This window comes from Hermetia illucens, chromosome 2, assembly GCF_905115235.1.
Source record: "Hermetia illucens chromosome 2, iHerIll2.2.curated.20191125, whole genome shotgun sequence".
NCBI classification, from domain to species: domain Eukaryota; kingdom Metazoa; phylum Arthropoda; class Insecta; order Diptera; family Stratiomyidae; genus Hermetia; species Hermetia illucens.
Window position 1 is genome coordinate 180338797 of NC_051850.1, and position 14118 is coordinate 180352914.

The 14118-nt window shown below is 48.1% G+C and overlaps 1 protein-coding gene across 1 annotated transcript in view; it reads right to left on the minus strand.

The window, feature by feature from the left end:
* Positions 1–14118, minus strand: part of LOC119650383 — a 69585-nt gene that overhangs the window by 15833 nt on the left and 39634 nt on the right. The gene's annotated exons all lie outside the window — the stretch shown is intronic.

A 14118-nucleotide genomic window follows, 5' to 3' on the forward strand; every position in this document is an offset into this window, starting at 1 on the left:
AACGTTGATTGGTTTTGAAGACGACCTGGCGGTAGCAGTAGCCAAACATCCCCAGGACGGGAAACTATATGCAAGTGAAACCATACATGCTACCTGGGTTGGTAATCATGAGGTGGTTTCAAAATTGATCATTAGATACCTACCACTAATGATGGATGCCAAGTTGAGCTTCAAGGGGCACCGGGACTATGCGCGAAAAGGCGACAAAGATTAGCTTTTTTTTATCAAAGATGATACCTAATATTCGCGCCTCAAAATTTAGTCGCCGGCTGCTTATTGCAGGGGTGATGAAGTCCATCCTGCTATATGCGGCTCCTGTTTGGGCGTCCACACTGTTTAACACAGTAAACCAGGGAAGGATAAGTTCGGCATACCGGCTAATCGGGCTGAGCGTGTGTAGTGCATATTGGACAGTATCTGGTGAGGCAGTGTGCGATTCCATTGGATCATCTAGCGAATGAGACACATCGTCTCTACCGGAAAAGGAGGGTGAATCCGAACGAAACGACTGCGGGCTTCCTGCACTAGGAAGGCGCTGTACAAGAGATGGCAGCAACGGTGGGATTATTCCGAAAAAGGTCGCTGGACCCATACACTGACCCCGTGTATTGAGCGATGGGTCGAACAGACGAATGGGGGGTTGAACTACGCATAATACAGTTCTTTACGGGACACGGGCGGTACAGGAAGTACTTGCATCGCTTCGGATTGGATGAGTCTCCAGACTGTCCCGAATGCGTCGTTACACCCGAGGACCTGGAGCATGTTATGTACCACCGTCCGAGATTCGCGATTGGAAGAGGGAGGTTAGACGCAGTTGAGTGCCCACCGGTCATCATTTCTCAGTTGGTTCGGATTCGCCTAACGTTGTCATCATTGACCCCGACCTTGAACTTTAAATTCACATGTCAGTGGTGGTAACAGCAAAATTCGCACAAAATTTTCATGAGCCAATTCAATGCACTCCTTGTCATTGGACAAGGGAGGCACTACAATGCAAAAGTTGAAGGGAATGTCCTTAAATTTTTGATAGCGAGGGATCCCCTTAGTGAGTATAATTCTCTCATGACACTGTTTGGTTGTAATAATTTCTCTAAAATGGCTATAGTCTCACTTTACACTCTTTAACCGAGTCGTTTTGCAACTACTGCAGACAAGTTTTGTGTTCTAATTTCAACTTCACACTTATGACACTCAAAGGGACATGCAATCGTCCATCGCTTCTGTGGAACCCTGGAGTGATATTCCGGCAGTGGCAGCTGGAAAAGTCTCGCCTGGGGCTGAAGGAGGTGTTTCCTTTACTGACATTTTGCTGTTGTTTTTCGCCCCATGCACGTTATTGAAGTTTTGTATATACAAGAATGCACTCTAGGACTCAAGACCTCAACTCAACCATGGCTATTAGATGGCAACTTGGTAACTTTTGAAAAGTCCAGGAAAGTGCTAAGAGCTACCCGAAAAACTTGGTGAGAAAAGTTTCCGGAATGAAAGAAGACGTTACCCTCAGCTCAATTTGCTGTTTAACCTTACATGGGTAGTTGGTTGTTGAGGACACGGTGGATGGAAATAACACTGAAGAGGCTCAGAATTGGCTCTACTATTGGGTAATATTCACTTCATACACATAACTGATTAGCATATTGCTATACCTGCTGATCCTTGCCTCGTCCTTAATAAACTGAGACTCCGAATTTTCGAAATTCCCAATCTCGGGGGTTAAGACAATAGTAATGGAGAAAAGAACTCTTACCCTCCTTACCTTACCTCCACATGGGGCTGAAACACATAAGAACAAGTGACTACACTACAAACTACCAGTTTCAGGACTCGTTCTCACACTAGTAGTTTGTTAGTTAAAGTTCCGCTTCGAGTTCCGTTCTACAAGATGCTGTTGTGGCTTTGAAAGCATGTGGTGAACTACTAAATTGGGATGGGGTTCTGTTTTAGCCGGGACTTAAGGTTTTCAACGAAATTTATTAGAAAAAGTCGAGTGTGTTGAAAGCATATGACTACCCCTGTTCTCCCGCCGCCATGTCCTGTTCAACACTCAGCAACAACTTGCCTTTTGTTCAAGAAGTTTTCAGTGAAATTGATCGAGTGGTTAATTAGTTTTGTACTCTCGAGATGTTGTGGAGTTGATCGTTGAATGAAGAGAATGAACGAGTCCTTGGCAGTTGCATTTTGCGAGGTGTTTCGATTATTGCATTTAGAATACTTGTTCATACTTTTGATACACATGGGATGCAATATTGGCAGTGATATATGCAGATATTTGTGACTTTTGCCATTTTCGCCTGGAGGAGCTCAAATCTATATGATACGGTCAATCAGATAGGAAATTATATGCCTATGCCTGAAAAAAATGCTGTAAACATTTAGAACTTATTCGATAAGACTACTGATCATCATGAGAGTTATGAAAATGAATTTGGTCGTTTATGTTAGTGAAAGGTTTCGTCCAGAAATATGGACAATCTATTTCATGCTACTTCTGTCTTCGAATCGGCTTAAATTTAAAATTTTTTTTTACGCCGTCGAATTGCCAACTAAACACCTCCCTGTCGTCAGAGAACTAGCCTGAAACTGTTAGACACATTACTTCGGGCTGAGCCCTCCCGCTCTTCCAGTGTTGGCAGCCTTCAAGTCAGAGAAAGAATTTCTTTCACCAACGGGAGAGGAGAGGGGGAGGGGAGTTGGTTATTCAGGGAACTCTTTGCCATCCGGTCCCTCCGCCGGTCCAGTTCAATATTCTTCGTAAGAAGAGGAGCCTGAACATAATGCGCAACAAGACTCCATCTGCCAGCGCTACTCAGCATATCTCTAACAATGTTGTCGGGAGAGAGCTCGCCTGTGTCTGCATAAAGCTGGTGAAGAAAGCTGCCCCACCTTTTGCGGAACACACAATCAGGAGATCACGCCTTTCCAATCCTGTGGAAGTAAGACTGAAAACATCCATGCCCACTTAGAAGTTGGGTAAGGATGTAATGAATCTCATCATGCGATCGGTTCAGTCACGAATCTAAATTGCCCATGAGTCACGCACTCTATCTGCCTATTGACTCATTTTGCAAAGAGAGTTGCGGGAAGGGTGTATTTACGTTCCTTATGGACAACCACCGAACATTTGCCATTAGCCGACTCAAGACCAAGACTGCAGCTGCAGCCCAGGCCGCTTCTGCATTGATTTGTTCGAAGAAGCTCATTGTCGAGTCGAGCGTTAAACCAAGGTATTTAATCGCCGGTTTTGGCTCTCCAATCCATATGGGATAGAAGGTCGGAATTCTCTTTCTGGTCAAGACGACTACTTCGGTTTTTTTAAACGCGATGCTGAAAGCATGAGCAATCATCCATTCGCTTACCCGTCTCATCAATATGTCGAGTCTACTTTCCACCTGTGTGCCCGGCAACAAATACCGCAACGTGGTCTGCATAATAGACCAGGCGCGACTCTTCGGGTATATCGAGTCTCATCAGCCTATCGTAGGAAACGTTCCAGATGTCCGGCCCTAGGAGGATCCCTGTGCTACTCCTAACGTGATTTCCATCCCCCTCTGATCATCTAGCATCGCATAGAGCAGGAAGTGGCCTTTCAGATAATCCCTCAATATCTGCAAGAGATAGCTCGGCACGTGGAATGAGTTTTCTATTGTGCCTAGCATATCTGTCCATCTTATAGAATTGAAGGCATTTCTGACATCAGGCGTTATGAGGAGCACTATCCGTCGAGATCGGCGGCGGTAGACCTGGGCTCGATGAACCGCATCTACGACTTTCATAACAGCATCCACCGTGGATCTCCCTGTTCTGACGCCTGGTAAGGTTTCGTGACCGAAGCCACTTCAGATGAGTCCCCGTGCAGACTCGGGTCTGATCGCCCTAATTAGGCCTTGGAGCATTCGTCTACTGTATCACGGCCGGCAAGCCAATGCGATGCAGCGGTTCCCGGTGCCACCACGTGGAGGTCCTCCTCGGCCACTTGGTTTTGGTTCAGCCGACAGGGTTCCTGCCCCGTCTTCCTCCCCGCCACCTCAGAGCACCACCTTTCGAGCAGCAAGTCTGGCTATTGGCGGAACACCACTTTGTAAACTTTCGTCGGGATACCATCAGGACCTGGTGCCTTCTTGTTTTTCATGGTAAGAACCTTTTCTTCCAGCTCTTTCATTGTGAAAGGGGGGTAACTCAACGTTTTCCGCTCTATTGACATTAATCCTTACAGGATGTCTGGGGAATAATGCCCATACAATGCTGTCCATTTGGTTGGTACTTAATATGCGGGTCATCCGCAGGGTACCGATGTTCCGGATGACAAGCTTATGGGTTATATATACCAGGTTCTGCCAAGCGCAAGCTTTGCTTTTATTTATAGTGCTACGGAGTCTTTTTTTTTTTGGTGATATATACTCTGCCTTTATGGCGCATGCCTCCTCACATTAAGTGTAAACGTTGGGCCAAATGGCGGAACTTATGACACTCCCTCCGTAGGTTACAATTTCTGCCGTACATCAGTACTTAGAGGGCTTGTCGCTGTCGCGCGACCGTAGCAGAAACCTTTCCTAGCATGGATTTTTCAAACAGAAGTTGCTCAGTTAGTTCAGGGGAGATACAGCTCAGTCAAGCTTCGGTGTCCAGTTCAACCAAGTCCAATACATCCTACCCCGAAGGGTGATGGTCGCATATGGTTGTAAATCTCCCTTCCGGCGAAAGGAATTGTTGTATCCTCTTTCGTACAGCCCAGTAGGAGCGGGTGCGGAGAGCAGAACGGTTGAGTAGATAGGGGTCATGTAGTTCTGAGATGCCCATGATTCGGTCTTGAGTTTCCTGATACCTCCGCAGCTCAGCATGGTACGGGAGTCAGTGTCTACGTACATGATCTGAAGTCTCCTCCCCAGATCAGCGAAGGAATCGATGTTGTAACGGGTGCAGTAAGATAATGTTATGTAATTATTCAATTTACATTTTATATACTTATCATAGTTTGTTAATAAATTTGATTATTATATTTCTAATAATTTGAATTAATTATTTTTATTAGTCATTTTTAATTATTAATTCCTTTCTCTCTTTTTGACGGTTGATTGCTGACTGGCTAGCCTGGTTCCTACGCCGGCTCCGTGGTTGTCATCCTGCTACCGATAGGTAGGCGAGCTACTCAGACGGGTGAGTTTCGAGTTGCTCAGCCGTGGTGAGTTGTGCTGCGCTACTTTGATGTACGGCTCGGGCGAATCTCCGCTAAACGGCTCCAGACTGTATCGAATCCACACGACTCCACCCCCAGCGAACACTGGGTTTCAGCGACAAAATCCGACTGTCGACCTGCCATTTTTAGGGGCGTAGGTCGAATCTCATGCGCCGTGCCCCCTTATTCCCCAGAATCTAAGGCCTGGGGACAAAAGGTTTTAGGCTGGGCACGGAGGAATTCTTGGCTCTGCCATCGACGTCAAGCCTAATAAGGTGCTTCGTTATATTTAAAACTTTATATGCAAGGGCTTCCGGGAAACATCCACGCGAAACAAAACGTCTATGCAGACGGCCAAGTACCCGGGGGTATTAGCCTTCATCGAAGAATGACGGGATGGCGGGGGTGATTTTAGTTTGGCCACGGCGTCCCGGAGCAAGCGGAAAAGCTTGAACGAAAGACAGGACTTTCGACCACGGAGAGTCATCGTGTGCCATTATAGCGGCCTTCCGTGTCCTTTGTCAGCATTCCAGCACTTCATTGGATTGATGGCGCTTGATGCTCAGGAGTTTACCTAACTCCGAGAACAGCGTAGACTCAGACTGCATTCCCTGGTAAGTAATGACTCCAAAGCATGGGATCCATTCCTGACAAAGGGACTCGGTGCACGATTTTGCGGAAATGCCGACCAGAGCTATTGCCTCAGGTCACCGGGTAAATCTGTCGATGATTGTGAGGCCATACTAGAAGCCATGCAAATCTCGGGGCCAATGATGTTGAGGTGGATCATATGAAACGCTTGCTGGACCAAGGAAATGAGCCTACTTCTTTCTGTACGTGGTTGGTGACTTTACACTGATGGCATGTGATGCATTGTCTGGACCAGGAGTTAATATCCATATTCGTTGAGGGCCAGAAATATTTGCTAGTGACCAGCTGAATCGTTATTCGAATGCCTAGGTGTGCAAGGTGGTGTGCAAAGTGGCCGAAATATATGGCCTAGGTCCCTTTTCAAAGCTTTCGCAGAATATTTCGGAGGTTGAGCTGAAAAGGAGAAACGCCCGAAATTTGTCTCTGAGGATCTGAAGCACTGCGTTATCCTTCTGTTCGTCGGTGATTGCCGAAAAATTGACCGTAGCATTTCTGAAATGCATGACAAAGCGTCGGGGGAGAGATGTTTTGTCGGGCTTCTGCTTAAAGGCGAAGGTAAGAAGCTTGTGGACCCTGAATACTGTGAACAGTTTGCCTTCTAGGAAGTATAGGAAATATTTGATTGCCATGTATGCGGGTCATAGCTCACGATCGTTGGTGCTGTAGTGCCATTGAGTTGTATTCAATTACTTGGAAATCAAACTCAACGGCTGCCGGATTTGGTTCACTTTCTGGTGAAGGGCAGCACCTGCTGCGATGTTTGAGCCATCGATAAATACGGCTGGAGGTGCTTCTGGTTGAGGGAATGCCAGAAGTACAGGGTCTACCAGCTGTCGTTTGGCTAGTTTAAGTGCCTGGACGGCCTCTGTAGACCGCATAATCATGCGTGAGTCTTTGGTCTTGGGTTCAGACAAGTAGGTGTTGAGGATCACTTGATGTTCTGCGGCTCTGGGAAAGAAACGATGATAGAAGTTTAACATGTCCAAAAACTTTTGCAGACAATTGACTGTTGTATGTTGTGAGAAGTCTTCGATGGCTTGGAGTTTGTCCGGATCTGAGTGAATCCCCTCGGATGAACACTGCTGGCCTAAAACTTCACCTGCTGTTGAAGAAATTTGCATTTTTCAAGGTTAATTACAAGATCGGCTTCAAGGATATGTTGAAAAATGCACTCGAGATGTTTCAAATGCTCAGCCTCAGAGGAAGAAGCGAACATTATCCAGTTACACGAACCAAAAGTTAAGATTCCGCAGTACAGAGAGGATGAACCTCTGGAAAGTTTGCACGGACCAAAAGTCATTCGTGTGAACTCGAAGAGTCCGAAGGGTGCGTATATTGCTGTTTTCGGAAGGTAGCAAGGTTGTGTGCAAAGTTGTAGATGAGTGGTATGGGGTAGTGGTCTGGAATGGTCTGAGCAGCATGATGTCTATAATCGCCATATGATCTCCATTTGCCTTTCGGCTTTGGGATCATGTGTAGTGGAGAAGACCATCAACTATTTGATGGTCTGCAAACACCCTGGTTTAAAAGTATATCAACTTCTTTCTTAACAACAGTGAGGTTGTGGGGCGGTAATGGACACACCCTCGAGACGGTAAGGTAGTGTGGATGTGATGCTGTACACCATGCTTAGTTTGTTGCGAGAGACTACTTTCGGTAGTCATGTTGCGGTATTTTTGACGGAGCGAAATCAACTTGAGATTTCGCGATACTTGGAGAACTGAGACGTCTGTGCCCGTTTTGATTTGGTAATAACGGCGTGGAGCTGCGTTCTAGGTAGCCACCGCGCGACGGAACTCCCAATGAGTTTAGTTTCTGGATGCCGTGAAAGTACCCGGGCTGATACACTTCTTTGCCTTGTATGGTGGTACCAGCAAATCGCAGGACTCGTTGAGGTCCCCGACGTGCGACTACTCGATTGCCCATTTCGGTTGGTAGATGGCGAATGGGCTCGGGACCTACCGAATGCAAGGCTCCCACTGCTTCCGCTAGCTTAGAGACGATAGCCGCCAACGTGGCTAACGCCTCCTGAAGCTCGGTAGTTTAACCCGCTGCTTCTCGCGACTCCTATGACATTGGGCGAGCTTACTTTCAATTCACGAAGAAAAGGCGAAGAATTCTGTGAACTTCTTCCTCGGAATCTCTCGGGCTCAAATGTTAATATCAAGTTGAGGAACGAGGGGAACCAGTAAAGCGTTAGGGACCACAGACTGCCCAACTTTGCCTTTAAAAACTTTGAGGCAGCTCCTGCGGCTTAACGTGTTTTACTATTAATTATATCTTCAAATCTTTTAAATTTAACCAAATCAATAATATTTATATAAAAAAAAGTGTAGGCTGTTGCAGTTGCCGAAACTCCTTGGAAGTGTACTTCGATGGCTCAGCTTTTTCAGGTGACATATTCTGCAACCCCGGGCTTCATCTCGCCGAACTGGTAGCATTCAGGTTATCCCCAGCAAGTGGCGTCCGGTTCCATATATTATCTCGCGCAGTCGGTGTTCACGACTGGCAAACCTGTTAGGGGAGTTTGGTTGGTTGACAGCCTTGGTGACCGTGTTGGCGCCGTACTCAGATTGCAACAGATTTCGGCCTCTGATAGTGCGCTTGGTCTCACTTCTTCCCTGTCTAGTGTTTTTGTTTGCGTTTGCGCTTGGTCCACCGCACATTTTCGGAACAAAACCTACTAGAGTTAGCCTAGTTAGCAGGGTGATGTTTAGAGTGGGGGATAGGATAAGTAGAGTCTGCATTTCAAAGCCAATTCTGTCTCTTAGTGGCATAGTCTTCTACGTTGATGAACTGCCTCCGCTTGACTAACAGCCTTCGTCAGGTACATCAATTCACTTCCAGTCTGACCCAACAACACGGGAAAGCTGTGTAAGGAATTTTCTACTACTGCTCAGCTGGACAGAATGCTTTTCCATTTGTTTTAAATTTGTCTCGGAACATGTTCACCTTATCACGTATTTGTCGCACCTTATCTCCTGCAGCATGTTAGGAGCCGTTTTGTTGTCATCCACGCATGAGATAGATTACATTTACGAAACTGATCCTTCTCTAGCGTCGCGAAGTGCATCCTTTCAGTAATTCAACTGCTAACTTTGACGACTAAATCTGTTCCTGTGTTTCAAGGGTATTTAAAAAGGATTGACAGTCTCTACTTAAACCGGAGCTGTGAACAGAGGCACGCCCCAGGGTGGTGCCATCTCACCGGTGCTCTGGTTAATAGTAATGGACAAAATTTTACGTACATTGGACAGTAGCGGGGTGAAGGTAGTGGCGTATGCCGATGCCTTGGTGATATTAGTATCAGGGATGTTTCTGTCCATTATGAGCGCTATCATGAAAGGAGCGTTGCGAAAGGTGTGCCTGTGGGCCGCAAGATGCGGACTCAGCATAAACTCAACCAAAACGCAACTGATGCTGTTCACCACCAAGACAAGGATACCTGAATTCCATCTACCACAGCTGATTCAACAAAGATTGGTTTTTTCCTCTAATGTAAAGTATCTGGGTGTAATCCTGGATCCTAAGCTAAGTTGGAGGTTGACCATAGACCTGAGGGTTAAGAAGGCCTGTATAGCCTTCTATGCCTGTAAGAGAACCTTTGCAAAGAAATGGGGTCTCCGGCCGAGGATGGTTCTCTCTACACCGCTGTAGTGCGTCCGATCCTGACGTACGGCTCTATTGTATGGTGGCAGGCTTTGAAGAAGAAATACAATAGAACGAAGCTTAATAGGATTCAAAGAACCGCGTGTGCAGGTGCTACTGGGGCTCTGCAGTCCTTCCCGGCAGATGCTCCCAATGCACTCCTGCATTTCCTCCCCCTAGACCTCCACATCAAATATGTTGCAGCGTACAGTGCCGTCAGACTACGTGAGTCCGGATGCTGGGCAGCGAAGTCCTACGGCTACAGCAACATCCTAGATGAAATACCTCGAGAAATCTGGGCATCCCCCACGGACTATGTCACACGCAAGCTGAACTTCACGAGAAACTTTGCTGTGGACCTTCCAACCAGGGCAAAGTGGAAGACCGGCGGCGTGTTGCAAGACTATGACACGGTATTCTTTACGGACGGATCAAAGATGGCCTATGGAATCGGCGCGGGGGTTTTCTCGAATACACACGGTGTATATCAGTCGTATGGTCTCCCAGGTTTCACCAGTGTATTCCAGGCGGAAGTACTGGCGATATTGGAAGTCTGTCGATGGCTGGAGCGTGATTCGAGCCCCAAGCGTAACATAGCCATTCTAGCAAACAGCCAAGCGGCTATCAAGGCCTTGTACTCAACGACGACATCTTCCCGGTTGGTGGGGCAATGCAGAGACGCGCTCAACCATCTTCTTTTTTTTTTGAGGAGGTGGAAATCTTCAAAAGACACTGGTCTGGACACACTAGCGTGTGGGATTTTTACCCACTAAAACCACCCCCGACTCCCTCCCTGCCCCGCGGAACCACCATAAGGTATTACATCACGGAGCGGAGTCAGCTCAATCTAACTTAATCCCATTTCTTCTATATGCGGCGCACGTGACCGCGTTTTTCTCCTTTCCTCTGCCTTTCGCAATTTATCTTGAATTGATGCGATCATGGAGTTGGCCGCATCCCAATTCTCTTAATGTGCTAGCATTTTCGGCACCAGATTTTCTGGTACCAGCACCTCTCCTAGAGTCTCCTCTAGGTTCCTCCTTTCTTCCACAAATCTCGGACAGTGGAAGAATACATGCTCTGGGTCCTCTGGGACTCCATCGCAATTTGGACAGTCGGGTGAGGTCTCCAATTTAAACCTGTGAAGGTATTGGAGATATCCTCCATGTCTCGTGAGTAATCTCACCGTGTCGTCACTCCAACCACTCCTTGATGGCAGGAATGAGCCTGTGAATCCACCGACCCTTTCCCGAGTGTTCCCACCGCTCTTGCCATCTATTTATGGATCTCTCCCTCTCAGCCTTCTTCGTCTGCAATAAGAGAGAGATTGGCTTCGCATGGTATATATTCGCCATCTCATCTGCCAAGATGTCAATCGGCATCATTCCAGAGATGACGAATGCTGCATCATCTGAGACAGTCCTGAAGGCAGAGCATACCCTCAGAGCTGTCCTCCTGTAGACTGCATTCAGTTTGCTAGTGTTAACTGACATCCGCAACGCCTCGCTTCAAACTGGGGTCGCATAGAGCATAATTGGGGTCACCACTCTGGCTATAAGCAACCTAGAGGTATGCCGTGGCCCTCCCACGTTCGGCATCATCCTCGCCAGGGCCATACTAGCTTTGGATGATTTATCACAAACATACTGTACGTGTTGCTTATAGCTGAGCTTCCTGTCTATCACCACCCCCAAGTATTTGATGGCCGGCTTGGAAGTGATGATATGATTCCCGACTCTAACACAGGCGTAATTTATCTTCCGGCACTTCGTGATGAGGACCGCTTCCGTTTTTTCCTCCGCAAGCGTTAGACCAGAGCTCTCTAACCAGCATTTGACAGCACTGATTGCCTCGCTTGAGTATAACTCAGCATCTTCGAGATGCTTTGCGACAACAACTAGTGCAATGTTGTCAGCGTAACCCACCACTGTGGCTTCCTCCGGAAGGGGAAGATTAAGTACATCGTTGTACATGATGTTCCACAGTAGTGGGCCCAATACGGAGCCCTGCGGGACACCCGCGGGAACGACGTACTCCTGCTGTCCGTCATCAATGTCGTACCAGAGCCTCCTTTCAGTAAAATAACTATCGACAATTGCGGCGAGATAGGCGGGAATGCCAACCTTCGCTAGGGATTTCCGGATTAGATTCCAATTGGCCGAATTGAATGCATTTTTCACGTCGAGGGTTACTACCACGCAATATTTGCTGGTACTATCCTTTCCGTGGATTGCATCTTCGGCCAAGCCAGTAACCAATTTGATGGTATCAATGGTTGATCTGGCTTTACGGAACCCATACTGCCGACCTGAAAGGCCGCCTTGGCTCTCAACTACCGGGAGTAATCTGTTATAGATTACCCGCTCTAGCATTTTCCCCACCGTGTCCAAAAGACATATGGTTCACCTGGAGGTTTACCAGACTTAGGCAGAAGCACCAACTTCTGCCGCTTCCATACCGCTGGAAATATTCCCTCGGACATGCACGCTTCGAACAACTCAGCGAACATGTCCGGCCTGGATTTCACGGCAAGCTTAAGGGCCTTATTCGGCACTCCGTCCAGACCCGGTGCTTTATTGTCTCCTATTCTGCCGCAGATCTCCAGGAGCTCGTCTCTGGTGACTGGCGGGATTGCCGTCACATTCAGAGGTGGTTGGAATATGTCGGTGTTCTCCACTTGCTGGGGGAATAACCCCTGGATGATTTTCAATAAGAGGGTGGGGCACGTGATCTGCGGAGACGAACGGCCTCTAAATCGTCCCATCACGATTAGATAAGCTCTCCCCCACGGATTTACGTCCGCTTCTGAGCAGAGCTCCCTAAAGCATTTCCTCTTGCTTCGCTGGATGGCGAACTGGAGGGTTTTGCGGGCTGCCTTGTAGGCGCACTCTTTCTGCCCCTGATCGACTCTACCTACCGCCCTCTGAGCCGCTCTTCTGGCTCGGTGGCAGGCTGATCGAAGGCCGGTCAGTTCACCATTCCACCAGTAGTTTGGTCTTCTACGGGGGAATGCGCACCTCCTAGGCATGGACGCGTCACATGCTTTGGCGATGCATTGAGCCAGATGGACAGCTCTTTCCGTTGAGGCGCCTGCTATATCAGGTTGATGTAACCACACCTCTAAGAAGCTCTGCTCATCCAAAGATTTTGCAGACCAGCCTGATATCTTTTTCGGTTTCGGGCATGATAGCTCTTTGCCCTGAGGTTCGACACATGTCTCAAAGAAAACTGCCTAGTGATCGCTGTGGGTGTAGCGTTCACTGACGCACCAGGACATACCACGCGCCAGCGAAGGGCTGGCAAAGGTCAGGTCTATAACCGAGCCTGACCCCCCTTTCTGGAAGGTGTTTACAGCGCCTTCGTTGGCCAAAATTATGTCCATCTGCGCAAAAGCTTCTAATAAACTGCGCCCCCTAGCATTTGATTCCCTACTACCCCACTCTAGGGCCCAAGCATTGAAATCACCAGCAATCACCTTTGGACTACGTCCCCTCGCGTCGAGAACAAGTTTATCAAGCATTTGCTCGAATTCAGACAGTGTCAAACTTGGCGGGGCGTAGCAGCTGTATATATATACACCACTTATTTTCGCCCACACAAAGCCACTGGCTGCCTGACTTGAAGTACATTGTATGGCCTGTCGACCGCAAGCCCATATCGCCGCTCCACCAGTCGAATCTGTGACCCATACGCCACCGTGACGGCTTCTGTACGGCTCACTTATGATGGAGATTTCCATCTCTGATTCGAACGTGGTCTGCTCAAGTAAATCCTGAGCGACCCTGCAATGACTGAATCTGACTGAATTATCTGAATAAACCTCATTTTTTTATTGCAGTGAGCGCCTTCCTAAATTCAGGACATTTACTACTTCCGGCAATATGCCGGTTATCTTTCCCCTCTTTCACCTCGCTTAACCATCTGGGCGGCACGCTCAAGATCACTCTCCTCTGGGTTCCCGGGCATAGGAACATAGAGGGGAATGAGCGAGCTGACGGATTGGCCAGGCAAGGCTCTGCTCTTGGCAATCCCTCGGGGAATACAGTCGGTGTTCCGCTGGCGACTGTCGGGGGCGGAGTCTACTCGCACTACCTAGCAGCCGCGGGCCTGAGATAGCGAAGGCTTATAAGCTGTGCCAAATCAAGGAGAATTTGGCCCGCTTATAACATAGCCCGATCACGAGAGCTCTTGTGCCAGACGCGTGCAAATGCATTCAAGATTACGGCGGTCTGCACGGGGGACTGGTTCATAGGGGACTATGCCGCTAGGCTCGGCTTACCCTACAACTCGCACTGCCGAAGCTGCGGAGAAGGAAAGGAAACCCTCATGCACTTTCTCTGCGATTGCCCAGCTCTGGCTCGAGTCAGGCTGCGGACACTGGGTAAACCATTCTTTGGGGACCTCAGTGAGATTTCTAGCTGCAGGGTCGGAGAGCTGCTTTCCTTCGTGAATGTTACGGGCTGGCTCTGAAGATCCGAGCCAGCTGGACTCTGCTTCCCTGTTCCTATAACAACAGTCACGGTCTTAGGAGTTTGTGGCATCAAAACGGCAGCACCAAAGCGCTAATTGGGCTCCTCGGAGCGGCCACTGATACCTACCTACCTCTACTTAAATCGATAATAGGCAACTATTAGTAAAAAGTA